This window comes from Nycticebus coucang, chromosome 20, assembly GCF_027406575.1.
Source record: "Nycticebus coucang isolate mNycCou1 chromosome 20, mNycCou1.pri, whole genome shotgun sequence".
In the NCBI taxonomy this organism is placed as follows: domain Eukaryota; kingdom Metazoa; phylum Chordata; class Mammalia; order Primates; family Lorisidae; genus Nycticebus; species Nycticebus coucang.
The window spans coordinates 28,702,598-28,714,516 of record NC_069799.1 but is presented as its reverse complement, the minus strand read 5'-3'; the positions used below and the strand labels follow the sequence as shown (position 1 = coordinate 28,714,516).

Genomic DNA, 11,919 nt, shown 5'->3' with positions numbered 1-11,919 from the left:
TGACCATAAGTTAACAAAGGTTGAATAATATATTTAGTTTCCAAAGCCTGCTTTAAGAAGAAAAAGAAGCACTTGAACAAAGAGCAGTAGAAAGTCAGAAGCCCAAATCATCCCAACATAGAAAGAGCTATGTGAGTGATGATCCAGGAACCATGGATGAAAACCAGAATCATGGATTTATCTTCCTTCCTTCCTTCCTTCCTTCCTTCCTTCCCCCCCCCCCTTTCTTTTTTCCTTCCTTCCTCCAATTTAATCCCTCAAGGATAGCATGGTCACAATGACCACAGCGTCTCTCATTTATCTTCTGCATGGGAAGGAGCTGACTGTCAAAAGATATCTCCTGACACTCTTTAAGAACACTTGAATCTTCCCAGTACTCTCTTCTGAGCTCCAGTCACATCTTTGTTCCTCAGGCTGTAGATGAGGAGGTTCAACAGGGGTGTGAAGATTGTGTAAAACACAGGGAGGACTTTGTCCTGGGCAGGTGTGGTGTGTTAACATGTAGTTATACATGGCATCCCCATAGAACAAGGTCACCACAGTCATGTAAGATGAATAGGTGTCAAATGCCTTCCTCCTCCCCTCTACTGAGCTCATCCAGTGGACTGTGGTCAGGATTTGGGCATAGGAAGTAATCACCACAGAGAAATGAATCAGCAGCATCAAAACACAGCACGCATACATCACTGTCTCATAGAGAGCTGTGTCTGCACATGCCAATTTCAGGATTACAGGTGCCTCACAGAAGAAATAGTTAATCTCCCAGGAATTGCAGAAAGGAAAGCTCATGGTGATGGGGGTTAGGAGGAAGCCATCCAAAGAGGCCCAAAACCAGGACCCTGCTATGATTGACCAACAGACCCAGATTGCAGGTGCCTAAATAGCAGTCTTATGCTCTAAAGCCCAGTAGCAGAAATATTTTTATTTTATGAATTCATCCATGGATTTTTTTTTTTTTTTTTTGCCAAAATCTTCAAGTTCTAGGTATTTACTTGGGATGGCCTTTGCAATGTCCATTTTGAAATGTAATGTCTCAATTTCAACAGATTACTCTTAGAGTGATTTTTTTCCAGTACAGTATACACTGGCAATATTACTTTTCTGTTTTTATACAAGACACATCACACTGTTGACTCATTATAACATACATTAAAACTCACAGTTGTATTTTCACTTTCACATGAAACATTTTCAATCCAGGTAAATACAGAATTGTGCAATTTTGAAACTAAATACAAAACATATGTTTCTAAATCTTTGTGTTCTTGAATTGTTTAGTATTTGGAGAAGTTGGAATCATTAAGAATAAGCAATTAAAATAAACATTATCAAATTATTAAATAATAAAATGTTCTTGCACCCAGGCAATGTGGGAATGACATACCACATTTTTTTTTTGTCAGTCACATACAATTCCTGTCAGGACCTGTAAACAGAACATAATCCAAAATAAGCTTCACAGCTATAGGAACCTCCTGTTCCTAATGGGAGTTTATTCTTTTTTTCGTTGTGGCACTAAAATAATGCCTGTGAATTTCTGGTAGGGTAGATCTGAGAAATTCAGATGTATGCACATCCTGTAAAATCACTGTGAAGAAATGAGTTGTAAAATGTTTGAACCTTTGACAGTAAGGCAAAGAAGCTGTGCTGAAAGTTAGAGGCCTGCAGGAGTTTGGCTATGTTGGGCTGTGTGTCTTTAAAAGAAAAATCTTCAGAAATAAGGGCCAGAATGCAAGGACATTGCACTACACAGAGTGTGAGGAAATCCGTTCACAGTTTGTACTTCAGAAGCTAAGACCCAGTGCAAGTTTTTCATTTGCCCTTCTGTGCCTTTCACGGATTTTTTTTTTTTTGGTGTGTGTGTGTGTGTGTGTGTGACAGAGTCTCACTTTGTGGCCCTGGGTAGAGAGCTGTGGCATCATAGCTCACAGCAACCTCAAACTCTTGGGCTCAAGCAATTCTCTTGCATCATCCTCCCAAGTAGCTGGGACTACAGGTGCCTGCCACAATGCCTGGCTTTTTTTTTTTTTTTAGAGATAAGTTCTCACGCTGGCTCAGGTGGTCTTGAACCTGTGAGTTCAGGCAATCCACCCACCTCAGCCTCCCAGACTGCAAGGATTACAAGCATGAGCCACCCCACCCCAGCTATAGTGTATTTCTTAAGACTAAGGTTTACTTAATTATTTAAAAAAAATCCCACAAGTGTAAAGAATTTGCTAAAATTATACACACATACAAATATTTTAAAGAAAATAAGATTATTTGCAATGTTGTACTTAATACTACCTCTTACAACCTGAGATTTGCAACCCCCAGTCCAAATAATTCCTACAGATACATGAATAGGCCCCTCCTTCTCAATGCATGTGCATCCGGGATGGAGTTTGCAGTCACTCCCCCAATGTACCTGCACCTGAGATTTCAGGCCTAGGAGTTGTAGACAACCCTGCCTCAATTTCCTTAGATACAGCTTACACAATCTTGTTTGTATCTAATAGAGAACATAAATTTAATCAGACCACCAAGAAATGTTGTGGAAATTCATTTTCTCATGCACCAAATATCTAAGGTGCTACTACAAGGAGTGATCAGTTTTGGTGTTTATCCACATTTGACTGTCACTTGTCAAATTCCTGCATGATTCCAAAAGACCTGGATTCTCATCAAGGGAATTGGGGGAGTGGAAAAAACAGTTGTTCTAAGTATAGCAGAAGCTCCTAGATGATTCATTATATTGCCTAATTCTAGTCAAAGATTTGCATTTTTCATTGTTTAGACACAACCTTACAGAATGAAATCCAGTGACTTAATTTTCAAAAAGCTTTAAAATAATTTATTCATTTTCCCCATATGACCTTAAATTCCATCAATCTTTTCTCATCTGTGTTCTGAATGCAGCAATTAAAAGCAGCATGCTGGAGGGAGCAAGATGACGGCTGAGTAACAGTTTCTTTGCAACCAGGCCTGGTGAGATTGGGGATAGAAGACTTGAGACATCTTTGGCTTGTGGGCTCTGCCCAGAAATATCCTTTTGGGTATGCAGGGAGACAGCAAGAGACTTCTGGACCCCAGGAGAACAAAAGCAGTGGAGAAGTGGCAAGTGGTTGTGCAAGAGGCTGCTGCAGCTGTAACTACAACAGCAGTGAGATTGAAGACAAGGAAGGCCTTCCCTGTGGGTTGTTTTATTTTTTTGGACTTGGGCACTTAGTTGAATTACCTTGGGAGAACTTTGGCAAGAGTGCGAATGACCTTAAGAATAGTCCAGGGTCTGGGACTAGGCTGCTGGGACGGAATGGAGCTAACATTGTTTGGCTACAGGCTGTGCCTGCAGCCATTGTAGGAGAACTGTCCTGCAGGTTCCACCCTCTGGTCTAGTCATAGAGCTATACTGTGGCTGGAAGACCTTGGACAAGTGATCTAGTGACTGTGAGCCGTGCCAAAAGCCAGGACTGAGATGCCAGGGAAGAGCGGAGCTTTCAGTGTTTGGCAATAGGAGGGCTGCCTTGCAGCCTCAGCCCTCAGGGGCACAGAGTAAGGCCAGTATTGGTGCACTGGATAAGTGAGCTTCCACTTCAGGATTCCAGCAATAAGTGCTTTCGTGGGAAAGCTTCTGCTTAGCCAAGGTTAAAGGTTTAAAGTGTCTGTAAACACTCAAAAGAAATTTAGTCTCTTAACCCCACAGGGCTTGAGGATGAAGAATTCAGTAGACGACTCCCATCTCCATCTCATATAGCTGATTCAGCATTGTTATTAGCACCTTAAACCCCAGAAGATCACTTGTTGCCCAGACAATATTCAGCAAGATACATATACGGCTTTGATTTTGGTTTTGGGTTGTTTTTTTTTTTTTTTAACTTCAACATTTTCTGCTAGATTTTTCATTCTTTTTTTTTCTCTTTTCTTTCTTCATTTTTCTAGTTTAAATATAATTTTCTATTGTGGCCTTTAACAATATGAACTTCATTTTTGCTAGTGTTTCTGCCCCTGTTATTTTATTTTCCCCCAATTTTATCCTGTAAGGTTTTCTGTTTGTTTGTTTTGGTTTGATTTATAGCATTTTTGTCTTTCCTCTCTATTCAGTGGAGGTGATTTACCATGTCTGCTCAGGCTGGCAAAGAGCTGCTGACCTCAAGGGAACCACTCAATCCAGCACTCCCAGAGGATATGAGTTGTTAAGCTGTGTTTCAAAGTACCCTCCTATAAACCTGTATTATTCCCTCTTTCTCTGCTTATCTACTTTTTGTCAATATTTCATTTTATTCACACCCTCTCCTTTCTCTTTTTTCTTTTACTTAATTTTTGTTTCCCTTCTTGCTCTTCAATGTTTTCATTCTTTTAGTCCTGTACAAAAAGGATTCATTGAAACCTTAGGCCTGAGGTATGGTAACTTAAAGAACAAAAGGAAGTGAAGAATAATTAGGGCAAGGAAATATATAAAAGAAAACACTCAAGTGGAAGAATCAGCAGAAAAATCCTGGCAATAGGAAAAAAAAGTCCAGAGGAACCCTCACAAGGGACCATGAGGTAGCTACTGCAGAGGATTCCACCTATAATGAAATGTTAGAAATTAAAGAAATACATATGATGAAAACAATGGAGGAAATTGCTGAGAAAGTGGAAATTAATCAAAAAAAAATGAAAGAAATTGCTGAGAAAGTGGAAAATAACCAAAAGGAAATCCAAAACCAGAATCAAATAAGAGATAAATGATATGAAGAATATAGAAAGGATATAGCAGAGCTGAAGGAATTGAAGAAGCCAATTATGAAACTTAAAGATGCAATAGAAAGTATCAACAACAGATTAGACCATGCAGAAGAAAGAATCTCAGAGATAGAGGACAAAACTCATGAGATAACTCGGACAGTTAAAGAGACAGAAAAAAAGAGAAAGCAGAAAGTTCACAGAATTATGGGACTTTATAAAGCATTGAAACATATGTGGTATAGGTATCCCAGAAGGGGAAAAAGAATGCCCCAGAGGTGTGGAAGCCATACTACAGAATATTATAAATGAAAATTTCCCAACTATCACCAAAGATTCTGATACACTCCTTTCAGAGGGATATCGGATCCCAGGTTGCCTCAACTCAAATAGAGCTTCTCCAAGACACATTGTGATGAACATGTCCAAAGTCACCACCAAAGAGAAGATAATGCAAGCTGCCAGGGGTAAGCCCCAATGGAACTACAGGGACAAATCCATCAGGGTGACTGCAGACTTCTCCAATGAAATTTTTCAAGCCAGAAGACAATAGTCATTCACTTTTAATCTACTTAAACAAAACAATTTCCAGCCCAGAATTTTACATCCAGATCTACAGGAAATATTTCAACCTGTTCTGCACACTGACCATCACAAGGACCACTAGCAAAGTAAGCACCCAGAAATTAAATGACGGAACCTAGCTTTCACAATGATGCAAAAGGTAAAACCAAGCAATAGACCTTTACAAAATAAGATGAATAGAATGGCACCACACTTATCAATTATCTTAATAAATGTTAATGGCTTGAATTCCCCACTAAAGAAGCATAGACTGGCTGATTGAAAAAAAAAAAAAAAAAAAAAAACACAAGCCATCCATTTCATTTACTGTCTGCAGGAAACACACCTAGCCTCAAAAGAAAAATTAAAACTCAGAGATAAGGATTGGAAAAGAATTTTTCAGGCAAATTGAATTTAGAAGAAAAGAGGGGGTATACTCTTATTTTCAGATACAAGTGGATTTAAAGCAATTAAAGAAAACAAAGACAAAGATGGAGCCTTCATATTGGTCAAGGAAAAATATAACAAGAAGACATTTTAATTCTAAAAATTTATGCATACAAATTAAATGCTCCCAGATTCTTGAAACAGACCCTAATTAGTATAAGCAATATGGTATCTTGCAACAAGATAATAAGAGGGGACTTTGACACTCCTCTTACAGAACTGAACAGATCCTCTAAACAGAAATTGAGCAAGATATAAGGGACTTAAATGAGACCCTAGAACAACTGTGCTTGATAGATGTATATAGAATATTCCATCACAAAGATAAAGAATATACATTCTTCTCATTGGCCCATGGAAATTCTCCAATATTGATCATATCCTAGGACACAAAACAAACCTCAAAAGAATAAAATTGAAATTTTACCTTGTGTCTTCTCAGCCCACAAGGCAATAAAGGTGGAACTCAACTCCAACAAAAACATTCAACCCCACACAAAGGCATGGAAATTAAACAACCTTATGCTGAATGACAGTTGGGTCCAGGAAGAAATAAAAGAGGAAATCATTAACTTCTTTGATCATAACAACAAGGAAGACACAAGCTACCAAAAGGTGTGGGATACAGCAAAAGCAGTCCTGAGAGGAAAATTTATCACTTTGGATGCCTACATCCAAAAAATAGAAAGAGAACACATCAACAAACTCACAAGCCATCTTTTGGAATCAGACTCAGTAGAAGAAAAGAAATATCCAAAATTAAATCAGAAATTAATGAAATCGAAAACCAAAGACTCATTCAGAAAATTAATAAAACAAGAGTTGGTTTCTTTTAAAAATAAATAAAATAGATAAACTTTTGGCCAGGCTAACTAGAAATAGAAATGTAAAATCTCTAGTAACCTCAATCAGAAATGATAAAGAGGAAATAACAACACATGCCACAGAGATACAAGAGGTTTTCTCTGAATACTACCAGAAACTATATGCCCAGAAATTTGACAATGTGAAGGAAATGGATCAATATTTGGAATAACACCCTCTCTGTAGACTTAGCCAGGAAGAAATACATCACCTGAACAGACCAATTTCAAGCACTGAGATCAAAGAAACAATGAAAATTCTCCAAAAAAAAAAAAACAAAATGCCCTGGTCCAGATGGCTTCACACCAGAATTATATCAAACATTCAAATAAGAGCTTATCCCCATACTGCAGAAATTATTCCAAAAAATTAAGTAGGAAGGAGTCTTCCCCTACACGTTTTAAAAGCAAACATCACCCTGATACCAAAACCAGGAAAAGACCCAATTAAAAAGGAGGACTTCAGACCAATTTCACTAATGAATATAGATGCAAACATTCTCAACAAAATCCTAGCCAATAGATTACAGCTTATCATCAAAAAGTCATACATCATGATCAGGTAGGTTTCATCTGAGGGAGGCAAGGCTGGTTTAACATACACATGTACAAAATGTTATTCACTATATCAAAAGAAGCAAAAGCAAGACCATATGATCCTTTCAATTAATGCAGAAAAAGCATTTAATAAAATCCATCATCCTGGGGGAGTGCCTGTGGCTCAAAGGAGTAGGGAGCCAGCCCCATATATGAGAGGGGGTGGGTTTCAAACTTGGACCAGGCCCCAAACTGCAAAAACCCTCAAAATATCCAGCATCCTTTTCTAATTAGAATACTGAAGAGTATAGGCATACATGGCACATTTCTTAAATTGATCTAAGCTATTTATGAAAAACCCATAGCTAATATTTTACTGAATGGAGTAAAACTGAAAGCTTTTTCTCTTAGAACTGTAGCCAGACAAGGTTGTCCTCTCTCACCACTACTATTGAACATAGTGGTGGAACCTCTAGCCAATACAAACTTGCAAGAGAAGAAAATAAAGGGCAGCCAAATGGGAGCAGAGGAGGTCAAACTCTCTCTTTGCTGATGATATGATCTTATACCTAGAGAACCCCAAAGACTCAACCACAAGACTCCTGGAAGTCATCAAAAAATACAGTAATGTCTCAGGATATAAAATCAATGTCCACAAGTCAGTAGCCTTTGATTGGCCATTAACAGCCAAGATGAGCAGCTAACTAAGGACACAACACCCTTCACCATAGCTTCAAAGAAAATGAAATGCCTAGGATTATACCTAACAAAAGAGGTGTAGGACCTTTATAAGGAAAACTATTAAACCCTAAGAAAAGAAATAGTAGAGGATATTAACAAATAGAAGAACATATCATGCTCATGGCTGGAAGAACGAACATGGTTAAAATGTCTATATTACCAAAGCGATCTACAGATTCAATGCAATCCCCATTAAATACCAACATTGTACTTTCAAGACTCAGAAAAAATAATTCTGCATTTAGTATGGAACCTGAAAAAAAAAAAAAACCCGTATAGCTAAAGCAGTTCTTAGTAATAAAAACAAAGCCAGGGGCACCAACAAAGCAGACTTCATACTGTACTACAAGACCATTGTGTAGTATGGTACTGGCACAGAAACAGAGTCATAGACATTCAGAATTAAATAGAAAACCAGGAAATAAAACTAACATCATATAGCCACCTAATCTTCAAAAAACCAAGCAAGAACATACACTGGGGGGAAAGATTCCCTATTTCATAAATGGGAGAACTGGATATCCACATGAAAAAGACTGAAACTGGACCCCACCTTTCTCCACTCACTAAAATTGATTCAAGATGGATAAAATACCTAAATTTAAGGCATGAAATGATAAACATCCAAAAAGAACGCATAGGAAAAACACTTGAAGATATCAGCCTGAGGAAAGACTCTATGAAAAAGACTTCGGTGGCAATTGCAACTTCAACAAAAATAAACAAATGGGACTTAATTAAACTGAAGAACTTTTGTACAGCCTAGGAAACAACAACCAAAGCAAATAGACAACCTACACAATGGGAAAGGATATTTGCATATTTTGAAAAAGCCAACAATCCCTTATCTCTATGGGCAATAAATGAACAGAACCTTTTCTAAAGAAGACAGACAAATGGCTAGCAAACATATGAAAAAGTGCTCATCATCCCTAATTATTAGAGAAATTCAAATGAAAACCACCCTCAGATATCATCTTATCCCAGTGAGAATGGCCCACATCACGAAATCTCCAAACTGCGAATGCTGGTTTGGAGAGGAGAACACTTTTACACTGATGGTGGGACTGCAAACTAATACAACCTTTTTGGAAGAAAGTATGGAGAACTCTCCAAGAACTCAAACTAGATCTCCCATTTGATCCTGCAATCCAATTACATTATTTTTTCTTCTGGGCATGTACCCAGAAGAAAAAAAAAATCCTTTTACTGTTGTGCCCAGGTTGCGGGGTACCCCTCATAAATCACCCGAAGACCAAGTCCAATGCAAAAGCAATAGGTAGTTTATTCACAAGCTTGGGCTTGGGCTTCTCTGCTCCTGATGCAGCAGGAGAGCAGAGAAGCCCTGACAGCAGAGGGAAGAGCAGTTTTAAGGATACAGAAAGGAAAAAGGGAGGGGGCATAGGGGTTTAAGGAACTAAAAAATGTTTGTTGTCAATGTTTGATCTGGGCTAATTAGCTTGGGGGAAGGATTTACTACTACTGGGGTCCAGGGTGAGTGCTGTTATTGCTCGGGGCAGATATACTGGAGCCGGGGGTGGGAGAGGAAGCACGTTGCCTATCACCTTTGGTATGCAGCTGCAAATTGAAGGCTGTGGGGGAAAGTGGGGTCAGTGAAGGCTGTGAGACCAAATGGAGTTCGTTTTTAACAAAATGGAGTTAGTTTGGTCCTTTCATTCCCCCCTTTTCTAGTGTATAGAAGATCCAATCATGGGTCTTCAGTAGGTCCTACGGGCCCTAGCTCTATGCCATCGCCAGTGAATCCAGAGCTGAGGGGAGTATACTGTGTCCATAAAACCATTATTTGAACCACATTTATCCTAGATCGGCTAGGTGAGCGTGCATGTAATGTATCCAGGAGGTGATGCCATCAACCTTGAGTGCGGTGGGGGTGACGAGGACCACCGTGTATGGGCCCTTCCACCAGGGTTCCAGCACCTCTTGCTGGTGACGTTTCACATACACCCAGTCTCCAGGTCAGAAAGCGTGCGGTTCAGGGACAGGTCCTGAGCGGTAGAGGGCTATGAGTCTCTCCCAATCAGCTTGTTGTGACTTTTGGTAAAAATGCAAAGTTACTGCATAATCCTTCCAAGTTTTAAGGTCAGGATCCTCTGAGGTAAGGGCCTTGCAGTATACCTTAGGGATTATAGGGGGTTGCTTCCCAAAAAGAATTTCATAGGGAGTTTTCCCTATCAAGTAGGATGAGTTTCGCACCCGGTACAGGGCAAAGGGGAGGAGAGGCACCCAGTCACCGCCGGTCTCTATGATTAATTTGGTCAGGGTCTCTTTTAGAGTGCGGTTCATCCTCTCTACCTGCCCTGAACTTTGGGGCCAATAAGCACAATGCAATTCCCAGTTAATCCCCAAGACCTCTGCCAAACTCTGCACTATCTGAGAAGCAAAGGCTGGGCCATTATCTGACCCTATCTGATTAGGGATTCCAAACCTAGGCATTGTATCTTCTAATATTTTCTTTATTACTACCTGTGCAGTCTTGTTTTTGGTAGGAAATGCTTCTACCCATCCTGAGAAAGTGTCTATGAAAACAAGGAGATATTTATATACATATTTACCTGGCTCAACTTCAGTAAAGTCCACTTCCCAGTATGCACCTGGCTCTGTTCCACGCTCCCTGGACCCTAGATTGTGGGGGCTAAATACACTGTTAGTCATAATACATACTTTGCATGAAGCTATAACTTCATCAATTTTGGTATTGTGGTTTTGTATCTTGATTTTGGCATGGCACAGCAAGCCTTTCATTTTGAGTGACCCCAGGTGGGTGGAGGAGTGGATTCTATTGAGGATTTCCTGTCCCAGTTTTGCCAGCACGAGCACTTTGTCATCACAGGTGATGTACCATCCATTGTACTTTTCAGGGGAGTGGGACTGTGGGATCTTCTTTATCCATTGTAAGTCCTCCAGGGTATACTCTGGAGATAGTGGGAGTGTTGGGGGTCCAGGGGCTGGCAACATGGTAGTAGGAAGCTCTCACCACATTGAAGTGGCTATAGTTTTGGCAACCTGGTCAGCTCACCAGTTGCCTCTGGCCACAGGGGAATCACCCCACTGATGGCCAGGGCAGTGGATGATAGCTAGCTTCTGGGGAAGCCATAAGGCTTATAAGAGGTTAAGTATTTCTTCTTTATTTTTAATAGTCTTTCCTTCTGCTGTGAGGAGCCCTCTCTCCTGATAGATTGCCCCATGTATGTGGGCAGTGGCAAAAGCATGTTGGCTATCAGTAAAGATGTTAAGTCTCAGGCCGTTTCCCAAGGTCATAGCTTGTGTTAGGGCTATAAGTTCCAGCCAGAAGGGGCTCTGCCCAAACAGTCTCCGTCTCAGACACCACTGCCGCCCCTGCATACCTGCATCCATCCTGTATGAAGCTGCTCCCATCTGTGTACCAAGTGGCTTCTGCATCAGGGAGAGGCTGGTCCATGAGGTCCTGGCGTATGCTGTGGACCTGGGCCAGGATGTCAACACAGTTGTGCAGGGGGGCATCTAGGTCTGGGTCTGGCAGAAGGGTCGCTGGATTGAGAGAGGTCTTTGGCAGAAATCGGATTCGTGGAGGATTTAGTAAAAGGCCCTGGTAGTGGGCAAGCCGGGCATTGCTAACCCATCGATCGGGTGGCTGTTTGAGGACTCCTTCAATGGCATGAGGGGTTGTGATCAACAACTCTTGCCCTAAAGTCAATTAATCTGCATCCTTAACCAGCAATGCAGTGGCTGCAATGATGCATAGGCATGGGGGCCAGCCTGCTGCTACAGGGTCTAGTTTCTTTGACAGGTAGGTGACTGGCTGGGTCCAGGGACCAAGTGATTAAGCAAGCACTCCGTTTGCTATGCCTTTGTGCTCATCTTCATACAGATGAAAGGGCTTGGTAATATCTGGGAGTCCTAGGGCCAGGGCCAAGAGCAAGGCTCCTTTCAGGGCCTGGAAGGCTCTTTCTTGTTCTGCACTCCATTGGAAAGGCAGGCTGTCCCAGGTGGCCTCATAGAGGGGCTTTGCTATCTCCGTGAACCCCAGAATCCACCAGCAGAACCTGGCTGACCCAAGGAACTC

At 40.7% G+C, this 11,919-nt stretch overlaps 1 pseudogene; it reads right to left on the bottom strand.

The window, feature by feature from the left end:
- Positions 1-326: 326 nt before the first annotated feature.
- Positions 327-10,832, bottom strand: LOC128572542 (olfactory receptor 2T1-like; annotated as a pseudogene).
- Between the last annotated feature and the right edge of the window lie 1,087 nt (positions 10,833-11,919).